At 34.0% G+C, this 15508-nt stretch overlaps 1 long non-coding RNA gene across 1 annotated transcript in view; it reads left to right on the top strand.

Annotated features, from left to right (window-relative positions):
• LOC135964539 (uncharacterized) overlaps positions 1–15215 on the top strand; it is a 70618-nt gene extending 55403 nt beyond the window's left edge. Inside the window, exon 3 of the long non-coding RNA XR_010577026.1 lies at positions 13972–15215. This is a non-coding gene — a long non-coding RNA (uncharacterized lncRNA). The remainder of the gene's footprint in view (positions 1–13971) is intronic.
• The last annotated feature ends 293 nt before the right edge of the window (positions 15216–15508 follow it).

The following is a 15508-nucleotide window of genomic DNA, read 5'->3' as shown; positions in this document are numbered from 1 at the left end:
TTATAACTCTGAAGTGATATCTCCTACATTGTTTTCATATTATCACCAGTCAGTCTTGATAGCTTAATCGTGTTGACTTTATTTCCAAATGATTCCATCTAAAACTTTTTAGTCTTATCTAGAAAAGGCAAATGTCACCTGCTGTGTTATTTACTACACAATAATATATGAAATATATGCTCTAAATAGTTTTGTAGGCCATAAATGAAAATAAGATGCCCAGGTCAGGTCTAGTAGCTCATGCCTATAATCCTGGAACTTTGGGAGGCCAAATAGGGTGGATCTCTTGAGGTTAAGAGTTTGAGACCAGCTTGGCCAACATGGTAAAACCCTGTCTCTACCAAAGATACAAAAATCAGCCAGGCAGGTGGCACGCCCCTGTAGTCCCAGCTACTTGGGAGGGTGAGGCAAGAGAATAGCTTGAACCTGGGAAGCGAGGTTGTAGTGAGCCGAGATTGTACCACTGCACTCCAGCCTGGGTGACAGAATGAGATGCTGTCTTAAAATAAAATAAAATAAAATAAAATAAAATAAAATAAAATGCCCATCAAGATTGAATGAAGTAATACATATGCAGCACTATATGGGAAATTGCACTCAATGAACTTTTGGACCATGTGTTCTACACTATCTGTCAAGAAACATTCTCTCCCATAAGGCCAGGAAGTAGAAATTATAAGAGGATATTTTCACTGACATTGCTCAGGGTTGGAAAGCGTATACTCTTGCTTCACATAGTCTCTGACTAGATGTCATATTATCATTGTAGTCTCGAGGAGTTACCCAGTGCTGAATCTCAACATGGCTTATTCACAAGTATTCAAAGATGAGATAATAAAAAATACCACCCATTCCTCTTAATACATAGTCTTAATATGTAGTCATATTAAACTACATTAAACTATTAAAATTTCATGTATTAATAATATTTAAAGATTAAGTCCAGATATATTGTTTCCTAAAATGAAGTAATAGATTAAAATAGAACATAACTAAATATCTCCCCTCTCTTTATTGATTCTTGTCTAACAAACAACTGTAAGAGGGGACTCCACGTAAATATCTACTAATGTTATAGTTTTACTTGTTTTGTCTTACAGTGAGAATTTCCGGTACTAGTTGTCATTCATTTACTATTGGTCTGAAAACCTACAGGGAGTGATTTTATTGTTTATGTGACACTACTTAATAGAAAGCACAGCCCTAAAAGCATGAAATTAACTATAAGGAAGAAGTCTTACGATTTCAAGTAAGCAGACGGTATTCTTTGTCTTCCTTTGCTTGCACAACAAAAAGAAAACAAGACCATAAGCAGCTCACCTCTCCACCCTTGCTGAGACTAACAGCCAGATGTATTTCAGAAGAGACTTAATCAAGCCAGAATTCTCTTACCCACTCAAGCCATAAAAATATAAAATTGGAATCAACCCAAATGTCCATCAGTGACAGACTGGATTAAGAAAATGTGGCACATATACACCATGGAATACTATGGAGCCATAAAGAAGGATGAGTTTGTGTCCTTTGTAGGGACATGGATGCAGCTGGAAACCATCATTCTTAGCAAACTATCACAAGAACAGAAAACCAAACACCGCATGTTCTCACTCATAGGTGGGAACTAAACAATGAGATCACTTGGACTCGGGAAGGGGAACATCACACACTGGGGCCTATCATGGGGAGGGGGGAGGGGGGAGGGATTGCATTGGGAGTTATACCTGATGTAAATGAGGAGTTGATGGGTGCTGACGAGTTGATGGCTGCAGCACACCAACATGGCACAAGTATACATATGTAACAAACCTGCACGTTATGCACATGTACCCTAGAATTCAAAGTATAATAATAAAAAAAATAATAATAAAAAAATAAAATTATGAGAATAAAAATGTTCAGTATTATTCTGAAGTATTCATAAGTTAATAAAGAGTGACCATTTGAGATTTCTTAGAGTATCTGTTTAGAGTTTTTCTTATTCTGTAAATGAATAAATGACTATTTGCCAATTCAGTTCATAAAAGCTTCAAACTATGTCACTGCTAATGTTGATAAGAAAACATTTTAGATTCTTCTTTTCAAGTTGTCGGCTAAGAAAACTAGAGAATATGAGATGCCGCCATTATACAAGAATATTAAAGAAATGTATAAATATAAAACAGCTAATTTTCTGAGAAACATAAAAAAGGGTTGGCTTTTCAGATTGATATCTGTCATTCACCATAATATTTACCAGGAAACACTACATTCATGAATATTCCACTAATGTGCCTATATAGGAATTCAATTTTTTTCTTTACTGTCTTTACTTTCATCTTTTTATACATTATCATTTAATTTAATTTAATTTTTATTGGTGAGAGCAAGATATTTTTGTATACTGAAACAATTGTTCTGAATTTATAAAGCTACTTTTTTATTTTATATGTTGCTTTTCATAATTTTACTTCTTAAGCTGTCAGTACTAAAATTGAATTGATGAAATCAACACGAAAGACTCCATGTACTGTTTCTTTATTTTGATAACTAGGATTGTCAGACACTCAGATGTACACCATTTTTTTGGCCTTAAATTTAAATTCTGCTTCTTCACGCAGTGAAGTCATACCATTATCTGAAAGGGGTAACAAATGGTATATCCACTTTCAGTTATATCCATCCTGGGATTGTTCTAATTCAGGAGCAAAAGTAAAAGACTGTGTAAGTGAAGGATGGCCCTTGTTATTTTCCTGCTTTCCTTTTAATGTAGTGCCCTTTTTAAAAAATGAGTAGGTTAATAATGTTCATTTTAGCTAATCCTAATTTGTCTATTCTAAAAGTAATGGTAATTTCCTACAAGCAATTTTTCCCTAATTCCTACAGCCAACTCAGAGAATACATCAGCAACAACATAAAAAAAAAGAGGAAGCAGCAGCAAAGACAAAAATAAAAAGAATAAAAAGATAATGTAATGAGAGTATCTGGGTCAATGACTAGAACCCTAAATTATGGGGACACACTGTGATTGAGCAAAATAGTCAACTTCATGACTAAAATGAAAATCATTAGAGTGCCTTTTAATGTAATGAAATGTGGTTTATTTTTCCTGAGTATTACTATCATAGGCAGACAATTCTTTTCAGGATTTGCTATCATAATATTTGGTATTCTTCTTTTTATTTGGCAGCCTTAGTGTTTTTCCTAAACTGCATGTGGTTTTCACTATCTTGGGTGGATTATTTTTAAAGCCTTACTAAAAATCTTGTCATCTGCTTGCCAATGAAAAAAATTAATTAAGAAAGCTACTAAATTACTTGAAATGCTTTATAAGCTCAGTATGCTGAATACAAAGGCTATTTGTAATGATCAAATTACTTAAAAATTAGATTAAGAATCATATAATATAGAGATATGATTACATAGTCATACAGAAATACACATATGAATAAGATCTAAAACATATAGGTGAATATCTTAAGGAGCATATATTGTTTACTTGACAAGTTAACCCATATGGTAATATCAGAAAAACATTAAACTTGCACTGGTAACGTGCTGAGTTTATTAGGCCAGGAAGAAAAGCATCGATAACATTAATGAACGCTATTATAGTATTAATACAAGTCACTAGTATTTTAAGGTTTCTCCTTCCTGAGAACATAAAAAGTTGTTTTTTTCTAGGTTTACTTTCTAATAGTGAATGCACTTTGAAAAACAAATAACTAAAGCCCCTTTACTCTGTTTAAATTGTGGGAGTTTGTTATTCAAAAGTAAAAATATTTATTTTTCAGTCTCTGACTGTCAATCATCAAAATTTATGCAGTTTTCAAAACATTGAAAAACAAACACAGGTTCTTAGTTGTATTAAGTTTGGCATATACTGTATAAATACTCTGTGACCAACTAAAGTGTTTACAGAGTAGTGGAAAGCTTAAAGGGCATAATAGTATTAGCTTTGAATTCAAAACAAAAATTCATAACAGGCCCAGTGAGTTCATGAAATGGGCTATGTTTCCCAGGAATATATTTTCAAGATAATTAGATGTCAATTAGCAATTACTTCACTAAGTAGAAATGCATTTTTCTATCAGTGTTAGTGGAAGAGATTTAAACATTCAAACTTTGGTGGGAGTAGCTAGAAGGTCCCTCTCTGTGTATTTCCTCGTCAGTGTGCAAGTATCGTAAGTATCTAGTAAATTATACAATTTAAAGCCCCTCACCTACCTTTTGTAACTGCTTTAAAAAGTGAACAGATGTCATATTACTTTAAATATATATATTTTATGAAGACTGCCATTTTCCTACAGTTGGCACATTGGTGTTCCTGGTTCTGCTCATATAATGATAATTAAGTTCGAAGATGCTCCCTGCCATGGCATGGCCCACCATTTCGATGAGTAAATGGCCCACCATTTCTGTCATGTAAAGGACTGAGCAAATAGAATCAGATGGACTTGGTGTGTATTTTTACTGGGCGCACAATCCAGAATTTAGTCTGCATGAAACTCCAGTTAAGTCATTTGTAAATGGGATATAATTGGTTATTGAGAACATAAAGTGATTTATCAAAGTACTTTTATCATTATGGAAACCTAGAAAGTCCTCAATGAAGTCATCTCTTTTGCTTCTTGAAATCGTTTTTCTGCCATCCGCCTATGCTCTATTAGCGATTATTAACCACATCCTCATCAATGCTGCCCCTATTGCGGTATTTTGTTATACTTGAGGACATATCTCAGTCTTCGGAGCTTCTACATCTATGACAGAAAGTATAAAGTGGTTGAATTTTACACAAACTTTAAAAGATGAGGATAAGTTAAAAATGTTAAAATTATAAGGTAACATCAAAGATTAAAGTTAGAAGAAATTCTAAAATTAGATCTTAAAATTTTTAAACGAAAAGACTAAAAAATGTTAAAGTCAATGTGAAAATGCATAATTACAGCAAGGTTAAGGTATAATGATAAAATCAACAAGGCAAAAATTTGTTAAGCTTGTGACTGTGAAGACAACTAAAAGAGGTAAGATAAGAAATAAAATTGTAGTTTTAAAAAGTAATAACTTCTGAAGAGCTTTAGAAATAAAATAGACAATAGATAAATCTAAAGAATGAATATTAAAACAAGGAAATAAACAATTATAAATATAAAAAGGAATTCAATTTTTGAAACACTAAAAATCAATAAAAATAAGAGAAATAGGTCAAGTAGCTAAAGAAATAATAATACAAAGACATTAGAAAGTTAAAGAGGTATATGATAAAAATACAATATTTAATTCAAGTCAAAGAGCTAAAAAAGAGAATATGAATATGTAATTTTAAGATGATGTGATTTAAAAGTTAAAACCAGAAAGCCTAAATTATGAGAAAGATAAAATATTCAAAGGAAAAAACAACTGTGTGTGTGTGCATATACATAAGCATATGTATATTTGCATACATTATCTTTTGGACTATATAGCTGACCAACACACCAAACAATTGGGAGTGGGATGAAGTAAAAAGTCCGAGGTAATTTTGCTCTGTGCTTCAAGCTATGATCTCAAGTTACAATGGCTGTCAAGGGGAAGGACAACTTTAAGCAACTACCCTACTTTGCCTCATGATTTCTCTATCTTTGACAAGGAAAAATACTCAGAAAAACAAGGAAAGGACATTGGCTATTCTGAATGTAGACCCATGTATGGAGATTGTGTTTGTGGGTAGACACTGTAAGGGTAGAGAAAATGTGGGGTGGTAAATGGGGGTGGAAGGTGTTCTTTGTACATGTGAGGAATGAAAAGATCTGAAGAATATGAATGTGAGAAGAAATCAAGGAAGAGAGAGAAGTGCGAATGAAAAATGACACCATGCTCTGTGGACTGTATTTCATATAATATCTTTCTTAAATGAAAATCAATGTTGGAATTTTTTAAGTTTTATGATATATATGTAAAATTTGTTTTGGTTGGGGGTGAAAACTCCGTTGGACAGTAGTTCCTAAAATGTGATGCCAATCTGCAAACTTTTGGTTATAGTTTCAATGGCGTTTCATTTTGCCACACAGATAAAATGCTTGAATAACGTTCCTGAAGCTACTACAGAAGGGCCTGGTGGGTTAGGGTATGTGTTGTCCATCTACACTCCCTTATACTTAACACAATGTCTTTGTTGTGGTAAGGGCTCAATAAAATTATCTGAAACTGGTACTGGAAAAAATATTTTCTGGATCCTAAGACTTCTTAACACAAACATTTCAAAAAGTAATCCATCCATTGATTATGATTATCAAGTAATATTTCAGATTTTTCACTTTCTAGGAATAGTCATTAGTTTTAAAGTTGCTGATAGATACATGATAAAAAACAATATAGGAAATTTAGTATTGCATAATTATTTAAATTATGTGCAAACATTTCTGAATCAATATTTGTTCCTTTGAATAAAAACGATAGTCTTTTTGAGCTTATTTTGCACAACAGTGAAATGAAAAAAGTGTAAATATTAAAATATAAATATAAGACAACTTAGAAGAAAAAACGTGTGTTACTATATTCAAGGACACACCAGAAATGAGAACTATTTTCTTATATTTTCCAACTTGTAATGTGTTTTACTGTGAAAAAAAGTAAAACATGCAAAGTTTGACATTTCTTCCAAGATAATTTGTCTTTTATCTAATCTGTGCTTTTTTATGTAGCTGAATTAGTAACAGGAATCCAATACTTTGGGTCTATTCTTTTGTTTGTGTGTAATTCTTTTGATCTTATTCAAATGAGTACTGAGACTTGGTCATTATACAGCCCCTTTTGGCCAAGGGCTTCTTTATCCCCTTCTATTTAGGTTTTTATATTTTTATCACCTTCCCTACTCCTTTCTTTAAAAAAAAATGAGACTATTTTTTTAAAGCAGTTTTAGTTTACAGCAAAATTAAGAGGAAGATACAGAAGTTTCTCATAAACCTCCTGCCCTTGCATATACACAGCTCCCCCGTTATCAACATCTTCCACCAGAGAGGCACGTTTCTCACAATTGGTGGACCTACAATGACACATCCTAATCACCCAAAGTCCATAGCGTACATTAGGGTTCACTCTTGGCGTCGTACATCCAACACCATGTAAAATTACAATTCAACATTAGTTTGAGGTGGGACGAAAGAGCCAAACTACATCAATCCATTATAGTATCATGAAGTATAGTCTCACTGCTCTAAAAATGTTCTGTGCTTTGCCTATTCATCCTTCCAACACCTGGACTCTTGGCAATCACTGATCCTTTTACTGACTTCATAGTTTTATCTATTTCAGAATGTCATCGTGGAATCATACAGTATGTAGTCTTTTCAAACTGGCTACTTTCACTTAATAATATGCACGTAAGCTTCTTCCATGTCTTTTCAAGAGTTATTAGATCACTCATTTTTAATGCTCATTTATATTTCATTGGATGTACCAGTTTATTCATCCATTCACATACTGAAGAACATCTTGACGGGTTTCAAGTTTTCACAATTATAAATAAAACTACTATAAACATCCAGGTGCAACCTTTTGTGTGAACATGTTTTCATCTCTTTTGGGTAAATATCAAATGTTCAATATCAGGATTGAATGGTAAGAATTTTTAATTTTGTGAGAATTGCAAAACTGTTTGTTGAAGTGATTGTATGATTGTACATTTTCAGCAGCAATGACTGCAAGTTTTTGTTGCTCCATATCCTGGTCAACATTTGGCATTTGGCATCAGCATTCCAGATTTGGGTCATTCGAATAGGTGTATAATGGGATTATGTTGTTTGAATTTGCATTTCTCTGATGACATATGATGTGGACATCTTATAATATGTTTATTTGCCATCTGTATATCTTCTTTAATATAAGGTCTATTTTGTTTGCCATTTGTATATCTTCTTACGATGTCAGGTGTCTGTTAAGGTATTTTACCCATTTTTAAATCAGGTTGCTTGTTTTCTTATTCTTGAACTTAATAGTCTTTATATAATTTGGATAATAGTCTTGTATCAGATAAATCTGTTCCAAATATTTTCTCCAAAACTGCTGCTTGTCTTTTCATTCTCTTGACATTGTCTTAGAGAAGAAATTTTTAATTTTTTTTTGTTTTAATTGAGACAAAGTCTCTCTGTTGCCCAGGCTGGAGTGCAGTGGAGCAATCTCGGCTCGCTACAACCTCCTCCTCCTGGGTTCAAGCAATTCTCCTGCTTCAGCCTCCCAAGTAGCTGGAATTACAGGTATGTGTCACGATGGTCAGCTAATTTTTGTATTTTTAGTAAAGATGAGGTTTTGCTGTGTTGGCCAGGCTGGTCTCGAACTCCTGACCTCAAGTGATCCACCTGCCTCAGCCTCCCAAAGTGCTGGGATTACAGGAATGAGCCATCACACCCTGCCTGAAATGTTTAACAATTATTTCTGTCATAGATCATGGCTTTGATGTTCTGATATCTAAAAAGTTATCATTATACTGAAGGTAATTAAGGTTTTCTCCTCTGTTATCTTCTAGTTGTTTTATAGCTAAGAACATCTTATAAAGGATGAGTAACATTTTTAATTTCATGCTATTTTGTGATACTCTTTGTGACTCCCTCCCAACTTAAAAATCTTCATGATAGTATTGGTTATTAAAAATAAAAAATGAAATTTATGACACATTTGGGGTGAGGTGGGACAGAAAGTCATAGGGCATGAAATATAAAATCAACACTAATCATTCAGAAGAGGCAGAACGTAAGTATCAGATCATGAAAACACTTATCAGTTCCATGAGAATCTTGGGACATAACCACAAACAGGAAAAGGGAACTAGATTTCTCAGTTTGTGGGATGGAACTTATAGTCAGTTATTTTAAAAGCTGAATGGTGATGGCCAATTCAGAAGATTTAGAAATATATGAGCTTCTGACCCTTGGATTATATTATAAACTATTATACCTACTTTTAAGTATCTCTTAAAATATATATTTTACTCCATTTCTCTTCCTACCACCAATAACTGAATGGTCTCCTAATTTTTCTTGCCCTTCATACTTTTTCTCTCTTCCAATCCATTTTCAAATCCCATAACACATTTTACTACTATAACACTAACCAGTGTGAACTCTTTGAAAATAATATTATCTGGAGATTTTCAGTCTTTAAATAAGAAAGAATGACATCCATGTGGGTTATGATATATTTAGATTTACCTCCACCATATTATTAAGGTTTTATATTTATTATGCTTACTATTTGTTTTCTTTTTCTTTACTAACAACTGCTAGATTCGTAAAATTATCTTAACTGTCTTTCTTCAACTTTCTACATCTATTATTTTAGGGGTAGCCCTTACATTTCTAGCATGCATGCCCAATTTTTTTGGCCATCCTAATCAAGTCTAGAGTTAACCCGTTTCTCTATCTATTTCATCAGAACTGTCAAAGAGTAAGTTTCTGTTGTTGGAAACCACACAGTTTGTGGCACTTTACTACCACGTTTCTAGGAAACTGATATTCATCATTTTCCTAATTGCCTCAGGGAATTCTTGTTTGGTAGTTTCTCCTTATTCTCAGGGGATATGTTCCAAGACTCCCAGCAGATGCCTGAAACCACAGATGATACCAAAATACATATACAGCATGTTTTTTCAATCTGAAAACTAGGAGGGGTAGTAAGTGACTAGCAGGTGGGTAATGTATACAGCATGGACACCACTGGATAAAGAGATGTTTCACATCCTGGATGGGACAGAAAACATGGGCACAAGATTTCATCATGCTGCTTAGCACATCTAGCAATTTAAAACTTATGAATTGCTTATTTCTGGAATTTTCCATTTAGTATTTTCACATTGTGGTTGATTGCAGGTAACTGAAACTGTGGAAAGCAAAACAAGGATAAAGGGGGACTAGTGCTGTTTTCTCTGTTTGAAAAGTGTGCACTAGAATTTTTCACTTAGTTAACTCCGTCTTTGAAGTTTTATTTCAACTAAATGTTACTTTATCTCTGCCCTCCTTCACTAAATAGAGTTCTGTTATATACTTTCATTGAGCCTTGCAGTTTTCTTTATAAAGCATTTCCCACAGATGTGACTAAGCATTAATATCATTATTGTTTATTATATATGCCGTCCAATAGAATGTAAGCTCCCTAAGGACACAGATACATGTTCACCTCTATCCCCTTACCACCTATGCTCATATCTAGTCCATGGAAAATTTTAAGTCAATATATTTTGAATAATTTAATTAATATACATCATAACAAGACTGAATTTCAGAGTACTGACATTCCTAATTTAAAGAATATATCTACTTAGGAATAACAAGTAGAGATCTTTTTCATTTTAAAAAATCCTCAAATGCTGAACATATGTGTTTACTCATTAGCGCATCAAATTAATGAATCAAAGATTTTTTTTTACAATTTTTAAAAGAAGTTTAGTTAAGCATTTCCATCAATGTGAGCCATGTACCACAATCAGTAGTCCTAATTTAAACAATATTTGGCATTTCTACTCAAATCTGTTTTTCTTCATTGACAGAAATATCATTTTCTTTTAACTTTTACTTACTGAATATTTCTTCTTAAACATTTGCCCAAGCCATTCTTTGTAGATATAAACATAGAATGAAGAAGTTATTCAGTGGTAGTGAGAGAAGGCAGTGTAAAGATGTGAAGAAAATAATCATGCATAGTTATCAAAGTGTCCCTCAATTCCAGGGAAATGGCCTAAAGATGATCGCTCACAGCCAGGAAAAGCAGAGAACATTGTAAACAGAAAGCATGTGATTATGAATGAGCTTAGCAATGATTACATGGAATGGGGTTGGGGAGATAATCACAGCAATCAATGTGAAGCAGAGTATTCACAAATATATCGAACTTGATCAGATGGAAAAAAATTATCTGCAGGTTAACAAACAGAACTTTTTGAAAAAAGTTGTTCTGACACTGTTGCAAACTTGCTTTCATACTGAGGAGCATTTATTAATTTTTGGTGATTCTTTTTTTTATGAAGCAGACCGATTTCAGTAATGCTATCCAAGCATGGTCTTTTCTTGGTACTAAGAATATAGTATTGAGCCTCAAACTCCAATTCTTCCCTGTGAGAATACATAGATAATTAGGCTTTGTAAACTAGATGTTGTTAGGTAGGAATAAAAAGTATATCTTTGAAATGTAAAATCAGTAAGCCACAATTACTTTTTCGTAACTATAAACATGAGGAATTTCTCCTTAAATTTGAAACACTTTTGCTTGATAGTCAACAGCAAAATCCGTCCACTAAAAAAATGTGTATCTACATTAAAGCATGTCTTTGAGATCCCCATCAGCTCAATTAAGCATACCTTCCTTCCAGTGCCACGCTAGATCTTGTAAGCACTGATATAAAATGTTACATGTGGAACTCTTTTTCAAATGAGGTGTTCTAAACATATATCACTATTACTTACAATCTTAATCAAGATTTTATAGGATTTTAACTAAATCAACTTTCCTCACATGTTTTAATTATTTTATATTGGACTGTTAATCTATAACTGGAGAAAAAAATTAATGCTTCTAGGGCTTTTAATTTCATGCACTGAAAAATTTATATCTTTATTTTATGATTGCCTTTTTAGAATTATGGTGATTAGGGTAATTGAGTTTCTGAAAAGGGCATTAAGAATACCTACTCTGGGCCAGGCATGATTGGTCATGCCTGTAATCTTAGCACTTCGGGAGGCCGAGGCGGGCGGATCACCTCAGGTCAGGAGTTCCAGACCAGCCTGGCCAACATGACAAAACCCCGTCTCTACTAAAAATACAAAAATTAGCCAGATGCAGTGGTGTGCGCCTGTAATCCCAGCTACTTGGGAGGCTGAGGTGGGAGAATCACTTGAAACCGGGAGGTGGAGGCTGCAGTGAGCCAAGATTGGACCACTACACTCCAGCCTAGGTAAAAGAGCCAGACTGTTTAAAAAAAAAAAAAAAGGACCCACTCTGAGTTAAAGGCATGCACTTTAGTTAATGTGAACTTAATACATACTGTATCAATAAGATATTAAGATATTCTCTGTAACAAAATATCACAAACTCACAGAAAGAAAGTATTTTTTTAAAATAAATCTTAGCTACTCTATCTCTGACTGAAAATTAGCTGGACCACTTTCCTGATGTTAGCTAAGCTTGCTCACGAGTCTCTTTCAGTTGAGGATCAGCTCCTGAGGCTGAAATAATACTCAAGCTGCAGGTTTTCACATCAGCCATGTAGTCCTACTCCAGGCATATCTCATCTCCTTAGACAAGAGGGCTAGCTGCATGCTCTTTCGATGATGGCAAAAGTACCAGGGAACAAGTTCATTCATGCCATGCTTTTGTTGCCTTTAGTCATGTCGCATGCCCTCACATTCATTGGCTAAAGTAAATCAGAAGACCAATTCTAAAGGGAGAGAAAAGTGTATCTCAGTTATCGTTGAGGAACTTGCAAAATGATGTAATAAAGGGAATGAATACAGAGTGTGATGAAGAACTAAAGCAATAATTTAATCTGCCACAGGCATCTTTTTAATTTTATTGATAATTTGACTCTAAATTACCCCTCAGGTTACTGAAATGGTTGAGTGCTATGTATGTTGGGTTATATCAAACCGGGATATATATTCTTAATTCTTACTATTTTTCTGAATGATATCATTATTGGAGATATGGGTCCTGGACATGCAAAATGAGATAATCTAATATTAGAAAAAGTAATAATTATTAAAATATTAGGTATGTAAGAGTAATTTCTAGTGTTCCTGAATATATGGGTGTATTGAAAACTAAGGTTTGGCTTTATACAGAAAAGCAAATTAACATATCCTCACTGCCCTAGGAAAACTACACTTCTTATAACTCAAAGGTTGAAAGATTTATTTCCCTGCAGACCAAGGTTTCAGCAGATCAATTAAGGAAGCATGTTCTTTTCTTCTGCTGCCATGTGCAGGAAGAAAAATGTGTTGATTATGCCATTTCAGGGTACTGTATACACAAAGTCAACTTTATGGGTCGGTCTAACCTACAGTGCAGGACTCAGAAATTGGAAGCCAGAAAATAATCAGTCTCTGTCCACTTGGCAGCATGAACTATCATGAAGGCCAGTGGTTGGCAGACAGGATCTGGAGCTTGGAGTGACTCTCACTTCACAGCTTCTGATCACAGGAATAGGAATGAAGCTCCCTCTGTAAAGTTTGAGAGAATAAGATTGCTACATAACATGTGCCCTAAAATTTAAAAAAGGCTTACGGCAATGTAATCTTTCTCCTCCAGGTGAAGAAATGAGTGCCATTAAAATATTTAGGTTTTACAGTACTGTAGAGGAAGGAAAATGCCATTAATATCATCAAGTCAGCCATAATGGGTTCCCTTTCATCACAGGACTAATTTTCCTTCTGGCTTCTTCCCCTACACAATGATTTTTCTGTGTGGAGCCTCTGTTAGGTTAATGGCAAACATCTTGCATAGTAAAGCAATAAATCAGCCCCTTATTAAGCTGGGCTCCTTTAATTTTGAGATTTTAGAATAGTCTGAAAAAGTGTATCATTCTCTAAATAGTGTCTCTGTAACCAAAGGGCTTATTATTTCTAAAATACATGGTTAAATAAAAATAATAGCCCCTTTCCAGTGTGATGTGATAATCGCGCAGAGTATATCATTGTGCCTTAGAGCTGAAAGTGACCTTGGAAACCTCACCTACAACTTTACATTAGGGCATGGGTCTCATCTAAAATATCCCTGAAAGAATGTGGTCTACTTTCTGATGAAGCACTTTCTGTGGAAAAGACTCTTTCCAAGAGAAAAATGCAGCAGGAAGCCTAATGACGACTTTCAAATTCCCCACTGCTTATTTCTTCAGGTTTATAATATAAACTGTTTTTTTAAAAAAGAAAGAAAAACTAGAAATTGATACAAAATTTAAATCTTTCGATAAGAGATTAAAATATTTTAATTTTAATTTAATTTCACTGTGTATTTTTATCTTCTCTTCTGGAGTGTGATTTTGAAGAAAGGAGGGAAGATGTGAGAAGTGATTAGTCAGCCACATTCATGGTGTTGAAAAAAGAATTTGCTTTTCTGGAACACAGCCTGTGATAGCAGAACAACGCCTGGCAAGAAACAGGTTATGTTTGGCTGGAGAGTCATTGGCACTATCAAGAAATATTAAACTGTAGATTTGAGAGAGGAGGAGAAAGACCCAAGCAAAATTGAAAACCAGGTAGGACCCAGACAGCAGCAAAGCAATGGAAGCATGGTATTTTGGTCAATATAGAGTTAATACACAATTTTGCCCCTCTTCTTCTGGTCATGGAACTCATATTACCACTCTTCACATTTCATTTAAATTCAGGAATCAGGAAGAATTTTCAGAGTTTGCAGATGGATATATTTGCTGCTTCCTTTCTAAACATAAGTTGTAAGAACTTTTCAACTGGGTTCCAAATTTAATATGTCACAAACGTAAAAAAGAAAGTGATTTCCTGGACTTTTCTTCATTAGAAGTTAATAGATTGTCAGTTGGCACAGGGAAAAGATAATCAACAGATGCCAACCCCAAGTTAACAGAAATGCTAAAATTATAAGACAAAGACTTCAAAACAGCTATTTTTATTGTGCCTCATGAGGTAAATGCAAACGTGCTCATTATGAATGAAAACATAGACAATCTCAGCAAAGACATGTAAACTATAAAAATAAGCAAATATACATTTTAGAATTAAAACACAATATCTAAAAGTAAATTTACCTGATATTGTCAATAGAAAAAAGGTAATGCAGAGAAAAATGTATGAAAACACAGCAATTTGAAGAACAGACAAGAGATCAATAAAATAAGTAAGTATATCCTTGGAGACCTGTGGACGTGTTTTGAAAAGTGAATTATGTAAGTAATCGAAGTCCCAGAAAAAAAGAAAAAAGAGGATGAGTGGCAAAAAATTTTTTGAAAAAATGTCTGAAAACTCAAGAACTATAATGAAAGACACACATTTACAAACTCAAGAAGTTTAGTAAACCAAAACCAATAAAATCAAAGGGAACTGTGTCAAATGACATCATTTTCAACCTGCTGAAGATCGAGAGAGAGCAGTCAGAGAAAAAAGACACACAATACACAGAGAGGAACAACACATTACACACTAGCACACTTCTCATCAGAGATCGCTAAGCCCAGAAGACAGTGGAATAGGATCTTTAAAGTGCTGAAATAAAATAAATGTTGATTCAAAAATTCTCTAGCTAATGAAAGTGTTCTTCTTTAAAAATTGATTGAAGGCCTGCGTTTTGACCCATTTCTGAGCTCTGTGTTTGGTTCCGATGATCTGTTAATGTATCCTTGTACCACTATCATAGAGCTGATCGCAGCAGCTTTATAGTAAGTCATGGAATTAGGCAATATAAGTTCCCTGGATTTGTTCTTTTGTTTCCCTGAGTCATAAAACTGCCATTTTTTTTTTTGTGATTTTCCTTCATGTGCTGCAACGTGGAAAGTTCTTCTAGTCAGAAGTTTGGGGGAAATTATAGGGCTTGCTTT

This window comes from Macaca fascicularis, chromosome 8, assembly GCF_037993035.2.
Source record: "Macaca fascicularis isolate 582-1 chromosome 8, T2T-MFA8v1.1".
Classification (NCBI taxonomy): domain Eukaryota; kingdom Metazoa; phylum Chordata; class Mammalia; order Primates; family Cercopithecidae; genus Macaca; species Macaca fascicularis.
The sequence above is the reverse complement of the archived record's forward strand: the minus strand, read 5'-3'. Positions and strand labels throughout refer to the sequence as shown.